Here is a 16,260-nt window from a genome sequence, read left to right as displayed (position 1 = left end):
TAACTTGCCATGTGCCAGAGGGTGTGTGGCACAGGTATTTCTTAGGGACAACTAGCGGCAGCACAAGATGCACCACTGCTTGTTGTCCCCAGGGAACCAAGTGTCCACACAAGTGTAGACATGGCCCATGATTTCTTTTGGTCCAGTCCTCCAATTTGTCTAGGTATCTCTGAACCCTACCCTACCTTCTAGCATATCTACTACTCCCCCAGCTTGGTGTCACCTGCAAACTTGCTGAGCGTGTATATGAATGACAATAGTACACGCAGGCACTGTATGTTAAGGATAGTATAGACAGTAACAGCATAAAAATCTTACCTAAAAAGACAACTATTTTAGAATCCCTGTGGGTAGAAATTCTGTACTTGAATAAAAAGAATATATTACTAGGATTGCACTACTTACCACCTGATCAGGAAGATAAAGGTGATTACGAAATGTTCAAGGAAATTAGAGATGCTGTTAACATGGGGCAAACAATAATAATGGGAGCCTTCAGCTAGCCTCACATAGACTGGATAAATACCTCACTAGGGAAAGATGGGGAAGTAAAATTTTTGGATGTGATAAATGACTGCTTTCTAGAACAACTCACCTTGTAACTCAGCAGAGGAAAAGCAATTCTATACCTAATCTTGAGTAACACACAGGACCTGATTCAAGATGTATCTGTTGGTGAGCCAGTCTGTAATAGTGACCGTAACACACATTCAACATTCTCGCAAGAGGGAGTAACTCAAACAAGTCCACCCCACCAATGTACAGCTTCAGAGAAAGAAATTACAAAAAGATGGGGAAGTTAGACGCTGCGGAAGTTAAAACACTTCAGGCAACTTGGAAACTATTTAAAAATACTACTTTAAAGGCTCGGGAAAAGTGTATACCGCAAGTCATGAAGGGTACCAGTCAGACCAATAAAATTCCTTCATGGTTTAAGGGGTTAAGGAAGCCATTCAAGGCAAAAAGGCAAAGGAGCAATCCTTCAAAAAATGGAAAGCATGCCCAAGTGAAAAGAACAGGAAAGTCCACAGACTTAGGCAGGTAGAGTGTAAAAGTTTAATTTGAAATACAGGGTCATGTTGTGATCAGATCTGGCCTGCAGACTGACCCTGTGCCATTTATTTGACGCCAGATAAGCTGAGCACCACTGAAATGGATCATTGTTTCAAGGACTAAAATTATATAAGTCGACTCTTGGCAATAGGTGAAGTTTAAATCAGAAGCAATTTCATAAAAAAGCCAAATCGTTTACCCTATTAAATAGCAGAATATTTTCTCTACAGATGGAAAGCTTCATTACTTAAGTCATTTAAATCCTCCCTAGACATGGACCTCAAAAAGTCTGTAGAGATTAAATCTGTGTTGGCAAAAGGACGGACTAAGGTGATCAACCATACAAAGACCTTTTCCACAATACTTGTGATTGCTGAGAATTATAGGTTTATGTTATAAAACAAATTTACAATTGCAACAGCTGCCAGACTGGCAATGAAAGCAAATACACTAAAGACTCATTTTTCAGAAAGAAGCAGATAACCTCTAGCCCTTTATAATGCCAGGTGCCTATGAAGTAACAAAAGCTTTTATCTGCTGAGGGAAGAAAATGATGAATGTAGGGTTTAGGCAAAGGAAGTAGAAATAGTTTATTCTGGTGGGTGGGAAGGTTTTTTAGGTGATCTTTTATCTCAAGTCTATCTGTATTTATGATTACATTTTGCCTTGAGCCATAAAAAAGTCTGTTACATATTAAAATAAATAAAAGGTATGTTTCCAGACCAACTTTTAATTTGCTAAACTCATTTATTTCTACTCTTTGTTTTCTCCCTCTCAATCAGTTTCTAGTACATAAAAGTCCATTATGTCTCACCCTGTGATTACTCTTAGTTTCCTTAATAGCCTCTGGTGATTTTTAAAACTCTAAATAAATTATATCTATCACTTTTCAGTTATCCACTATTTTGTTAACTCCCTGAAGGAATTATAATTTGTAGGAAAGGCAATTTTCCTTTTGGAAGCTGTGTTGGTTTGTCCCTATAATAAGATGCTCATCTTAGTGTTTTATAACTCTTGTAGTTATTTTCAGCTAATTTTCCAGATACTGTAGTAAGGCTCATTAGTTTATAACTTCTGGGCTTACTCCTACTCCACATCTTAAACAAAAATAAAGCATCCTCTACCCTCTAGGTCCTCCAGATTTTAACAAGCACATGGCTTTGTCAGGACTCAGGCAAATCCTTCTTAAGTATCCATAGAACACTTGAGAAAATACCCTTCATTTCTGAGGACTTAATATAATTTAAATGACTAATATATCCCAGCCCAAATTCCTTCTTCTGACACCTTGATCTCCAAGACTGTATTTTCATTATTTTATTCTCTAAAAGCAATTTTGACAAAGGCGTATCTCCATTTCCCTCCATAATAAAGGCTGATGCAAACACGTCTTTGAAGTTTAGCATTTTCAAAATGCAGATTAAGCTAGACTTATAGTTCCATATTTAGGCTCCTTTGAATATATGGCTGACTATAGAATAATTCACCAGCCATAATTATGTTTTTAGTATTTTTGAAAGTCTTGCAATAGCTCTAAGTTCATTTCAATCCTTTAAAATTTGGCTTGAAAATTATTTTTTCCTATTTTCCCTCAAATAGTACAGAATAGTTCGAAGTTGTATAACTGCCAGTGTGCTAATGAAAGCAAATAAACTAGACTCTTTGTTTTTTAAGAGAAGCAGATTTTTTTCAGCTTCATTAAATATAAAAATGGGCAACATACTTGGCGAGTCCATTATTAGAATCACATATGATACAAGTTCTTTACATGAATAAGTCTGCCAGTTGTCATTTGCAGTTTTACTCTGCAGCATCAGTTGGTATGCAGACAGCAAATAATGGGTGCAGATGCTATGTCTACATTCTGGGGGAAAACATACTTGGCACAGAACAACAAAAGAAATAAATTTTCTACCCTTAATTGAGTGCTCAAATATTAAAGAATGCAAGTCAGGAACTGATATATTATCTTTATACTTTTCCTGTAAAAAATAAAATTATATTTTATGCATGTGAAACAAATTTTGTTGGATTGTTTGAAATGACGCACCAGTGTACTATTAAATAAAATAATTTCATGAATTTTCTTCAAAAAGTATTGAATTTCATGTACATATTGTTTTGCTAGGCTAAATGGTAAATTATACCTTTTACATTTTTTAGCAAAATAGATATGTTGACTGGCATAAGAACTATAGGAATGATTAACCATACACTGAAGCAATATAGTGCTTGCTTCAATTTTATACTCAAATAACTCCATGTATTTCATTGGAGTTAAAGCAGCAGAACACTGGAGTGGTGAAGTAGGCCTCTGGTTCTTAAACTTCACACGTACTTCCTTATATATTTTACTTTATAGTTTGCTTATGTATTGTATGCAGTAAAGAAGAGTCTAGACATTTCAGAATCGATGACTCATCTAAGCTGACCCATGATGATACCTATCTGTATCTGGGGACTTGATTTACAGAAGCACAGATTTTTTCCCACTACTGATGGTTAGCCTATAGGCATCATTACACATTTCTCCTCTACTTCTTTGCTCAAGTTCAAGCTTTCTCAAACTCTTTTACATTCTAGGAGGGGACAGTTCAGCTTGATACTATATTTTGAATTCAATCTAAGTCCTTGTTCATGTGGAGTGAACCAAAAAACTTTTACTCATGTAAAATCCTTAAGTACGCCAACAATCTCTTTAGTATCTATTGGAACACACACTTGAATAAGGGTTTGTATGGTGGGGTTAATCATTAAGCACATTGACATCAGTTATATTACTCATATGAGCAAGGGCCGTGGGACTGAGTTCTATTTCTATCTAAGCACCTAGGTGGAACCCATCATCTAGGTATCTTATATGTAGTATCTCACAGACATTAATATTTATTCTCACAGTACCCTTGTGAGCTAGAGAAGTATTGCTGTTTTACAGAAGGAGAACTGAGACACAGGGGTTGCATCTACATGAGACACTGAGGAGTTGCCTATTTAGCTCCATAGTAAAACATCATCGTCTATATGAGTGGTGCTATTAGGCAAGGGTAAACTAATTAATTCTGCTGTAGGATAGTATTGCCCAACACAAGTACTCTTCTCTTCTGGAGTTATTTACTCTGCTGTCGTGCGCATGTAGGCGGTGACTAGAGCTAGCTGGGGCACAAGGGTGCTCCAGGGCGGGGGTGCCCGCCAGGTAACCCCACACTGAAGCACCCTCATAGCCCAGCCATCCCCTCCAAAGCACACTGAGCTGGCGAGCGGATGGAGAAGCTCAGGGCTGGCAGGCTGACCCCTTGGACTCCTTGCCAGCTGGGACTGTGCTGCCACGGCTCACATACTGCAGTACTTAACCAAGTAGTAAATGACTGCGCAGTGACTAGTTTTACTGTTAAGTTCCATCACTGCACAGGTATTTTTAGACACTACTACACAGTAGCAATGAGCTACTACACAATAGCTTATTACTATGCAGTAGCATTGTGACCACAGTTCGTGCCTAGTGACACTATGGTGCTGTAGCAATGAGCTGCTGCACCGTAACACCTCATGTTGATGTGTCCAGTAAGACTAAAACCTAGCTCTATAAAGGGACTTGGGAGTTGCTAGACTACTGAAGAGGCTTGCCTCAGGGATGACTGCTTTTACCATGCCCTCCCCCCTCAACTCCTGCATGTAAGCTGCAAACCCAGAAGGACTCTGAGGCCATTTTAGGTCTGTTCCCCAAGGGCCACTGTCAAACTTACTGGAGACCGGAGATCAGGGTGTGGTTGAAGAGGGGCATATAACTATCACTGCATTGACCTTAGAAGGTATAAAAATCAGGCATATACTTCATGCTATCACTTCAGCCCAAGAAAGCCAATTCTTATGTTAATTACACTCAACATCTTAATGTCTCAAAAAGTATGTATAACGAAGTTGTATTATTCATCACGGTATCAAGTCCTTAAGAAAACAAACTGGTAAAAACAAAGCACAGCAACGGAAAAGTGGGGCAAAAAACCAAAAGTAATAGGCAGAGCTTCCTCCACCCTTTTCAGAAGGACAGTTATATTATGAGATAATGAGCTACCTGTAATTCTGAGAGTGAGGTTACATACTATGCTTAGACCGTACTATGGGCACTTGTGCTGAGTGTTCTCTGAATGTCTCAAAATTACACCACTTTAGGCAAGAGTTAACTCTGGGATGTGCTACTTAGTTTGTGCTAGGATAACTTCAGTCTGCTCCACAGAGATACAACAAGCAAATTGAAGTCCTTCAGCATCCCAGGATGCACAGATCCCCTCTCCCCTCTGTGCCCCCACTCCCTCAAGGATTGTTGATGAAGACCTGGCACAGTCATAACAGTCTCTGGCCCTTTATCTAATTCTGAAGCTACATGCATGCATGTGTGACCTGAGGTGTCAGGGAAGGGGCCAGACTACTTAAAGAAAGCAGGGAGCTACATTTACATTTCAAAGTAGAACCTGTAAGTGGTGAGAGACTGGAATACATGAGAAAAGGAAAGACAGTAATGCTGAATGCATGAGAGTCATGACAGACATAGGATTCTTGGAGGCATTTAGTATTTTGCCTAAACAGGGAATATTAATTAATATAAAGCTTGTAAGTTTGTAAACTGAAAATGTAACTTGTCTGTCATAAGTTTAACCAAAATGATAAAATTAACTGTTCATGGAACTAACTGGGCCCCATAGGCAAAGCTGTAGCTGTAAGGTTAGGAGACCTAACGGTTTTTTGCTCAGGGTTCAGCCTTGATGATAAAACTGGATCTAACTGCCTGGCACACCCAACACATTCCAAGAAAACATATCCCACGAAAGCATATACAAATGAAGCCTAAAAGGGGTTGGAACTTAGGCGGAGCAATGTCAATTTCTAACCTAAAGGTGCTGAATCATAATTTGCTTATTGGATAAACCCTAGTCTGGGTTTACCTTTTATGATAATTTTAACACCTTTCAATCTCATAGGATAACAGCTATAGGGCAACATTATAAGTGGCTCTGAGGCCAACAGATTAACATAAGACTAGGTATAAAAAGCATGTGCATCAGGTAACCAGCAGGAAGGAGGGAACAGAACGGTCATTTCTGTCCCACGCCCGGACCCCAGACTCCTGGTTTAAGTGAGGATCGGATCCTGATCAAAGGACCCACCCTGGTATCCCTCTGACAGCCTCGATCGGGGACACTTGACTTTGCTGGAATCACTTGACACGTACCTGGCATTGAAGAACTATCGATAAGTTGCCAACCCCTGTCTGTCTATCTGTTGTTTTGAACAGCCGAGTGGCTAGCACCTTCACAGTGCCCAGTTGGCCTGCGACAGAATTGATCTTTCTGTTGTTATTATCTGTTGTTATTATTTACTATTAGCTCTTTAATACTGCATTATCTGCTTATTGCATTTATCTTTCTGTTAAGTGTTGTGTGTGTGTAGGCTATAATAAATTTGCCTTCACTTCGCTCCCAACTTTCCCTCCTCAATCCAAAACTGAATCAAACAGCCCAGTTGGCCTGTGATAAAATTGATACACTCACAGTGCCCAGCTGGCCTGTGACAGACCATCCTTACTGGCTAAGAAGACCTGGCTTGCAGTCCCCCAGAGAAATTTCTGAACTAGCTACAGACTCTGATTTCAGGACTAAATAGGAATAATGCAAGGTTGCTGTTGTATCTAAACTGTGTGCTGTGTATTGTTGCTGCATCTTATTTTATGGTGTCTTAACGGAGGCAAAGTTTTTTCTGCTGTTTTTTTTCACAGACTTGAAATTGCAAATTTCTGTGCTCAGTAAACACACTTCAGGGAATGGATTATTGTTCAAGCATTCATAAATTTAGTGCCACTACATAAAGTCTAATATTAAGTCTGGTAACAAGATGGAACCCAGGGTCAGGTACAGACCTTACACTTTTACCAGTATAAATGATCAGAAACCAGTCTATATCTGTAACAGAAAAGAAGTTTGGCACACACAGACTGGTTTAAAAATGACAGAATCTGGTCTAAGAACCAAAGGGTGAATATTAGGGCTGCACAAAATTTCACCAAGTGTTTCATTTCAACACATTTCGAGGTAAAAAAACTAAATCGAAACAAAACAAAAAGCTTTGAAACAGCTTCAAAATGAAATGAAGGCACTCAAAATGTTTCAAAGTTTTGAAGCAGCCCAGTGGTGGGAGGCAGGGGAGATCCAGGGCTGTGCTCTGAGCAGCTCTGCAGCCCCACCGAGCTCAGCTCAGAGGTGGGAGGTGGAGCACAGCCCTGCCTCTGCCTGTCTCCTGCTACCGGGCTGAGCTCCGTGAGTCTTGCAGAGCCAATCGGAGTGCAACCCTGGCTCTCCCTACCTCCCACCACTGGGCTGCAATCCGAGTGGCTCTGAAGCCCCATGGAGCTCAGCCTGGTGGCGGGAGATGTGGAGAGCCAGGGCTGCACTCTGCCTCCCACTGCCAGGCTGAGCTCCATGGGGCTGCAGAGCTGCTCAGAGCACAGCCCTGGCTCTCCCCTGCCTCTGCCTCCTGGGCTGGATGATAGGAGGCTGCTGCTGGTGCCTGGGATCAGCACTGGGTGCAGCCCTCACCCAGGGCCAGTCCCAGGTGGCAGCGGCAGCCTTCTGTCATCCAGCCCAGATCTGGGGGCCCACACCCCTGGGAGGAGTCTGACACAGCCCCACAGCCATCCCAGGGTTCAGGCCCCTGATCTGCATGCCAGGTGACAGGAGGCTGCCACTACCGGCAAGTGTCACAAGTTTTGCTTTTTGCAATTTGAGGTGCAGTTTCTGAGAAACCTCTGCATCTATGAAACTTGGCAGGCATTGTGCCCTCACAAGGGGCTCCCATCCCTCCAATATTAATTAATTTAGGGCCGATTACCCCCCCCCCATCTTGTGCACACACCACGCTGGCTTACCCGCTTCGGCAGGGAAGGGAGGGCAAGCTGCCAGTGGTTAGAGCAGTCCCTGAGTTGTGGGTGGAGCTGCTTCTTCCCTCCATGGCACTGGTGGCACCCCCCAGGCAGCACCTGCCCGCAGTTGTGGAGGAAAGCACCAGGCCCCTGTGCAGCTCAGACAGGCAAGCAGGCTCCAAGTGAGGGGGGAAGATCAGGTGCGCTGCTTTTTCCGTGCAGAGCCTGCTTTCCTGGGCTGCTGTCAGGCTGCCTGCAGGGCTTTCTCCAGAGCCATGGAGCTGCTCGGAGCCTGGTGCTTTGCTCCACAGCTATAGGGGCAGCAAACTAAAGCTCTTTCAAGGAATTTTAGTTTGCTGTGCCCCGTCATTTAAGGCACATTACACTGCTGAATTTCCTACAGCGGCTGATATTAATGCTCAATATGCCGCCAAAGCATGCAAACACCGACACCACTGAAGTGGTGCAAAAGCATTTAGACCATTTAAAGTGTTGTGTACACATGCCTCTTGTTTCACGTACACAGAGACACTTGAACACTGGCAGGAGAACATTTTTCACAGAAAAAAAATTGGTTCCTGCCTGACCTCATAGTTCTGAAAGTAAATCTACTAAACACCTTTGAAAAGTGAGCATAAGCATAGGCAATTAGCCTACTGGACAGTAACTACCAGGGACTTAATAAATACAGCGACTTCATGATTCTTTATAATCTAGTTGTTTGTCAGTAATCTCTGCACATCACAGGTGATGACCCCCCTCCGAACAATCTTGCTCTTACATTATCAGGTTTTTACTTCATCTCTCTTGTCTGTTGGCTACCTGGTAATTTTTCATATATTCTGTTTTTATTTTTTTTCCATCTCCTGCTTTGCTCTGCTCTGTCTGTTTCTCTCCCAGAGACCTGAGGAAGGGTATTATAGTTTCTGAAAATGTGTTTGAGTCTATCCCATCCATACAGTTGGTCCAATAAAAGACATGGTCCACAAGAATTGTTGCCTTTCACATATTTCCTAGACCATCATAGCAAAAACGTCATTTCAACATTATTAATTCATTAAGGATCCTCAGTTCTCAGTTGCATGTCATTTTCACACTGGTGTAAGCTACTTTGCTTTGGTCTGAAATTTCCTTTAAACCTGTACCTTCTGAGCAAAATTCATGGTTACAGCTTAGGATAGACTAAGTCAGTCCCCAAATTAAGATCTGTTGTGGACTCATTAACTTCTAATGTAGAACTATCACTAGAGGGAGATAAAAATCCATTCTGTCTTAGTGTAGGAGAGGATAGCAAAGAAATGCAATACATATACATATATATTTGTCTAAACTGTCAAATTGGGCAGTTTCCATCATATGTAAAATGAATGGCATGACAATGCATTACTGGCCTTCATTATCCATGATTTTCTACTTCTGTAATACTTCAGGTGACAGATGATCCATTGCATTTGTATTCTACAGCTTGCTTTATGTTACTTCAGCAGAAGTTTCATTTCTTTGTATTATCCTACAATCTCACCAATATGAAAACAAAAACAGAACAAAAAAACCCATTGAAATTTGGAGAACTCAGGTAGTAGAAAGTTAGTGAGCAAATGATTAGTTTTGACATGTAAATCTGTAGTGGAAAATGGCATTTTTTTCCCCACACTGCTAATTATATAACATGAACAAGTGAAAAATATATACTCTTTCCTGCTTTTCAGAGCAAATATACATAATAAAAATCACTCAAGAGACCTGTCACAACACAGAAAATACTGGGTATTTTTTCCCCCTTTACTAGTCTAGTGTCTTTAAATCATATGATTCTCTTGTTACATCTGGCAGTACTGCAAGTTGACAGATGTAAATTTCCTAAGTGGCTACAAATATCTTTTGCTGAAGTCTATTAAAAACAATCCATTCAACACGGAAACAGACATGCACACGTTTGCATGCTCACATACACAAACACATTCTTATGAGTATGCCAATGCAAATTTAATACCACACAACAATGAGAAGGATTCAATGAGCTACCACAAGGTAAAGTAAATAACACATTTTGGTATGTCATGGTCTCATGAGTACTCAACTTGTTACAGTCCATCTTAAGAAAAGCTAATTGAATGCACAATTTATCTCTGTGAGAAAAAGCACTTCTCTATCAAGATCAACTGCAGTAGTCTCTGGTAAATTAAAATCCAAACTCCATAGCAAACTACTGTATCCCCTATGTCTGTTAAAATAAATTATCATTATCATTAAACTTAGAGAAAAAAAACCCCAGGCAAACACTTTTTCATGGAAAAAAACATGTGAAGAAACATGTGTATTTCCCCCATTTAGTGAGCTATTTCAATAAACTATGACAGCAACAGTTTCTATGAAAGGTACATCAAAAGGCAATAGTAATGTACTCTTCTTCCTACAGTCTTGGCTATATGCCTAACCCATATCTCAAGGGGCAATTTCTATTCTCTTGCCTGTAGTCTCAAATTCTTAACCTTGTAATTAAAATCTTAGAAGAAAATTAAAGTCAATGGGAAGGTACCATTTTTAAAACTCATAAAAGGTATTCATGTCTAAATACACACAAAGGATACCATTAATATTATTTGGCTGTGAGTTCCACAGGTTGTAATGAATTCAATAACTTAGTAAAATTTGAAAGAGTTGGAAGTGATATATAATGCACACATAAAATGAGAATATCCATAATTATACTAGAGGTAAGAGATGTAAGGGTTTTTTTGCCACAAATCATGAACCAATCTTTATGTGTCACGGTTCAGAAAAAGCTACCCATCTGAGCAGACAATTTAATGTCTACTATAGACCTAGTTTCTCCGAATTTTGTTGTGAAAACTAATTATCACATATGCCAGGGGTAAGTCATCAAGATCCTGAATTTTGCTCTTCCCCATTAAAAATGTTGTCTTCACTGCATAGGTGACGACTTTTGCTCCCATGTTCAACTGGAAAATATTATATTGATTTTTAATATGTGAATACTTGCAAATAGTTACTTTCTCCAAATTTTAGTCTCTGCTAAAGATGTATTTGGCAAAAAACAGATTCACCCTTATGTAGGGTAAGAAAGAATGCCACCTAGGACTTAAATACTAAGGTAGAATTTTCTTTTTTATGGAAATGAGCATGAGCACAAATTTACTACATAACCATGGATCGTAACATTACAATTATAATCCATTTTCAGAATCCTGTACCATATTTGCAGATCTAAGCTTTCATTCTGTTTCAGGAATTTTTTTTTTCCCTGCATGTCATAATTATCACAAAGTGTGGGAGGAATCATAACATTTAGCTACTTGCTGAGACACAGAGCTGCACTGCCCCATGTGGAATATGCTTGAAGGGTGGGAAGAAATGTCCTAGGGAGGCATCACTCCTTCACAAGTTGGCAAAGTGTGTGTAGAGGCTGTACTTGCTCCATTGTCTTTTAGGTTCAGTTTCCTAAAGTTAATTCAGTTGCTCTTAAAGGCACTTAAGAGTGGATATCAGCCTCATTTTACTTCTAGTCCAAAAGCCAAGATTTCATACAGCAGTATAGCAGCATATAAATCAATATTAAATTGAAGACTATCCTGAGTTGCTGATACAGACCTCTCTTTGAAGTAACTGATGTCTTGTGTAATACTTTGACAATCCAAGAACCATAGAAACATTAAGGGCATTTATACACATGCTGTAGGGGGAAGAAGGGTGCTTTAATTAAAGCTGTTCTAATGAAAGCATCCAGAGTGTCTCTTGTATCAGTGTCCCTGTGCTTCAAAATGGTGGTGGGGGTGAATGAGTATTAGATAAATCACCCCTGCCACCATTCTGAAGTGAAGGGATGCTGATACATGAGATGCAGGAGGCTGCTGTAGTGTGGTAATTGCCACACTCCAGCAGACTCGATTAATCCCCTGGAATTACAGTGCATCAAAGCAGCCTCCCTGCTTAGGCATCCTAAGGGTTTATACTAGCCAAGCACAAATGCACATAGCTTGTAAATTCCAGCAAGAATCAAACACAAATCAGGATGTGGAAAGGCAGCAGCTAAACTTTGAATACAAAAAAGCAAATATTCCACATGGTGGGGGCTGATGAAAGAGTACTTTATTTCAAATACAAGGCTTCTTTTTATGTCAGCGACACTTAAACTACTACTAGGTCCAGAGTTCTCTCTTCAGTAAACCTGATTATATGCATTTAATAAGCCATTAGCATTGTGGTTGACATGGGAAAATCTCTCTTTACAATGGAATCATACTGATTGTGTTTTTTAAATGGAAAATTCAAACAAAGCACAAATAAGCAGGAAAAAAAATCTAAAAGACAATCTAATGAAACAATGTGTTAAATATGCAATGTTTTTGAATAGACAGCAAGAGATCTGCAATATGGTGAAACTTCACCAAGTGACTATGAATTAGACTGGCACCTAAAATTTAACTCATTTGCCCTCTCTACCATCTCTTTCCCTGTACAAATCTTTCTCCATCAAATCAAATCAAATCAAATCAAAATCACAAACCCTTCTTTTCTATCATATGATAATTTAAAGTTTTGAATAGAAGTTTTAGTGGTTTTCTTAGACTGATCACTTCGTGAACTTGGGGGATTCTGGTTAATTGCTTTCTGCCTATATATATTCCCAATTCAGTTTTCATTGGATTCAGTAGTCACATCTTGTGTTGTTTTGGAATAAAGCAGATGCCATTCCTGTCCTGGTTTTGCCTGCTTTATGGTCCTGGATGTAACAGTTCTCAGTAGCAGTAAAGGGTTGTACAACAATGGGCTACCCAATTAAATAAGCATGTTCCTGCACTGTGCATCAGTTCTGCCTTCTGAATGGATATATCATAGACTACTGTAGTACACTAACGTAAACTATACCTACTAATATCTCATGTTTAAATAGGGTGTATCTACACATGCATATTGATGCAACACAATGAAATCCAATGCATATCATGTTTACACATGGAGGTGGGACCGCAGCAAGTTCAGCTGGGTTGGAGAATCCCCAACTGGCAGGGCACCTAGGGAGCCAGCCTGCCAGCCTGGGACTGCTCCAACCTGGCTCAATGTGCTGCAGAGGGGTTGGTTGGGGCACAAGGGTGCTTCAGTGCAGGGCTAGCCAGCTAGAAAAGGAGCAATACAAACAATCCAACAATTCTATATAGCTACCAAATCCTAGGGCTATCATCAAAGAATATCTGGCCAGGATGCAGTATTCACTATGAGGCTGTCTTTAGTTGCCAGATGTCAGCAGCTTAGAGGTGGGATGCTGAAGCCCACCCCCTCCAGTGGGGTGGATGAGATGGACTGGTGGTGTATCCTCTGTCGATGGTGGCCTTGGGAACCATTCCCAGGGCATGGGGACAGGGCTCCCTCTTGGGGACGAGAGGGAGGAGGAACAGAGAGGAAGCATTCTTTGTTTCTCTCAAGTCTCTGCTTTTTTTTCTTCTTCCCTCCTGATGACTCCTGATGACTCTTCATCTATGGCTATTGCTGGTTGGTCTCTTTGTGTGGACCCTTACCCCCAGGGTCCAGGAGCTAATTTTAGCCCCCTCACCCCACCACCCTCAACCCCCCCAGCAAACATTCCCCCCATTTCTTCTTCCCTTCCCACTAACCCAGCTTCCTTAGTTCCCAGCATTGATGAACACTGATAAAATCAACACTGGGTGTAGCTTACAGGATGGGGGTGTCTGAGTGTGGGAAGCATTTAGGGAGCCAAAAATAGCCCAGTGCCAGAGACGGGGTAGGAAAAGCACAGCCCCAGGGCTGAGGCCAGTGGCTGGGCTTTCCCAGCTCCAGGGCTTCACTGGAAAGTGTACAGAAATCTAGCTTGATTGGTTTTGCTAGACCCAAGTTAAGTAAGAGTAGCTCAGAGGTACACTTAACTTAGATTAGTTTGGCCATTTTAGACTGATTTAAGTGTCCTGAACTTCTGTAGTTCACATGTAGATCCACCTAATAGTGTTAAGTCCACACTTGGAACAGCTAAGTTAGATGGAGTAGCCATTTTTACCGTGATCTAACATCCCTCTGACATCCCTGAACTTCTGTACGCAGCAGACAACGTTTCCCTGCACACTATCTTCCCAAGTATGCTACTTTATAAAATCTATTTTACCTTTATTAAAAGGAAAACGTTGATTGGCAATCAATTTTTAATATGAACTAAAAGCTGTTGGGGACCCCACAACGCCTTAATTTTATTTAGCATATTTTTAGCTTTTTTTGTTTTGCTTTTGTAAAATAGTGATCAGGTGCACCTTATTACCAAAAAAACAACAACAACAACAAAAAACAACACCAAAAAAAAGGAAAGAACAGACCCCCTCCCCTCCCAAAGCTCAAACCAGTTAATGAGAATAGTAGAATGGCCTAGGCGCCAGATTTCCACTGAAATTACATTTTAGCATAATAGAACACCTGCTTGCCTCCAAAGTAGGTTGCCTTCAGAAACTGCATTTGAGAATTTGTGAGAGCCATATTAAATAATAACAACTTATATCTCATAGTGGTTCCACTGAGAGCATTTAATGAGCACGCCCAAGAAAATTATTATAACAAAAGCTAATTTGTTACTTTTTCCAGTTATCTATTCTGTTACTCTTGCCCATTAGTGAAGTTTATTTTTCCCCCAGAATCTTCTTCCACTTTCAATGCACCATAATTAGGTTAATGCACAGTCAGACTGAGATTTAAAAGACAGCTAAGATTTAACCGACAACTGAATGAATGGGCATTGGTTTAGTGCAGACGGAATTAAGAGGATAGTTCAGAGTATCATCTATTAGCAATTTTTTAGAGGTGGACATAATATTGCAAAATGATTTCTTTTGTTATGGCATGTATATTGTAAAAGATAATGTTAGGAAATCAACAGGATAAAGAATTTTTAGAAAATCAACAGCGTAAAGAAAAACATGAATTACACAGGCACCTATTGGTAGGCAAAGATAACTGTGCTGTGAGTTTTAAGGGAATATATTGTTGAAATTCACAAAAAAAAGGTTTCAGTGAAAGAACATGGAAAAGTGTTATGGCATCCCAGTGAACAAGACAGGTGTGATGCTATTACTTATCCCCATTTAGAGTCTAAGGACAAAGCATGTCATACAAGTAGTCAGAGAAGTGAGAATTAGCTTATATAATACCAAGCCTGATGGCTTCCCTAGCATTATACAGTTTTGGCTACTTTATTTTAAAACAGCTGCTGGATGAGGAGAAGTATCTGGGGCCCTAACAGGCAGCTCAGCCAGAACTAATTGTCCAGTAGCTTAAAATATGCCAGAGGTTACAACTGGCAGCCTCTTGCTGGCTGATGAACCATCTCACTACTGTTAGGGTCTCCTGCAGTAGCACCCCACTTTAATTCCTGCTCCACCTTTAAAACCAACTGCTGGGAGGGGAGGCAGAATCACTATACTTCATAGCTTGTTCTTATCTCCCTGATTCAGGCATCTGCAGGTGTCCTTTTTAATGGTTTTAATGGTTTTGATGTTCCATTATTCAAACCAGCCTTTTTTCTGAAATGTTACTGTTTGTTAGGTCTTCTTAGTAGTGTCTGTCTGCTGTTTCACAGCCCTAAAGACTGCCTATAGCTCTAGCTAAAAAAAATAAAAATAACTCAGATATGGTAATATTAACACAGGTATAGACATGGCTGACAGTGAAGCACTGGAGGCACTGTCAAGACACTCAAAGACAGATTTAGTTTTATGAATCTGAATAAGAAATGTACATTTAACTACAGTGACTATGGGACTACTGCCACAATTCTGTTGAACTATTTTGACTGTTTTGTTCACAGATTTCATGGACATTAGGGCTGGAAGGGACCTCAGAAGATCATGGAGTCCAGCCCCCCCCGCCCAAAGGACAGGAAGTCAGCTGGGGTCATAGGATCCCAGCAAGATAAGCATCCAGTTTACTTTTGAAGGTGTTCAATGCAGGTGCTTGAACCACCTCCGATGGCAGGCTGTTCCAGACCTTGGGGACTCGGACAGTAAAGAAATTCTTCCTGATGTCCAGTCTTGCAGTAGTTTATAACCGTTCGACCTCGTCATCCCTTGGGGCGCTCTGGTGAACAAATGTTCCCCCAGATACTGGTGGTCACCCCTGATAAACTTAAAGGTGGCCATCAGATCACACCTGAGCCTGCATTTTTCCAGGCTAAAGAGTCCCATGGCTCTCAGCCTGTTGTTGTAAGGTCTGTTTTCCTGACCTCTGAACATGCATGTGGCTCTTCTCTGGACTCTCTCAAGCTTCTCCACATACTTTTTGAA

General features: G+C 40.6%; 1 long non-coding RNA gene across 1 annotated transcript in view; it reads right to left on the bottom strand.

Annotated features, from left to right (window-relative positions):
• Positions 1 to 4,402: 4,402 nt before the first annotated feature.
• LOC109287820 overlaps positions 4,403 to 16,260 on the bottom strand; it is a 13,602-nt gene continuing 1,744 nt past the window's right edge. The window contains exons 2-4 of the long non-coding RNA XR_002094964.1: positions 11,791 to 11,794; positions 10,127 to 10,137; positions 4,403 to 4,499 (exon numbers count right to left, since the gene is read on the bottom strand). This is a non-coding gene — a long non-coding RNA (uncharacterized LOC109287820). The remainder of the gene's footprint in view (positions 4,500 to 10,126; positions 10,138 to 11,790; positions 11,795 to 16,260) is intronic.

Source organism: Gavialis gangeticus, unplaced genomic scaffold (genome assembly GCF_001723915.1).
Source record: "Gavialis gangeticus isolate Ggan-Ray unplaced genomic scaffold, GavGan_comp1, whole genome shotgun sequence".
NCBI lineage: Eukaryota > Metazoa > Chordata > Crocodylia > Gavialidae > Gavialis > Gavialis gangeticus.
This window is presented reverse-complemented; position numbering and strand designations above follow the sequence as displayed.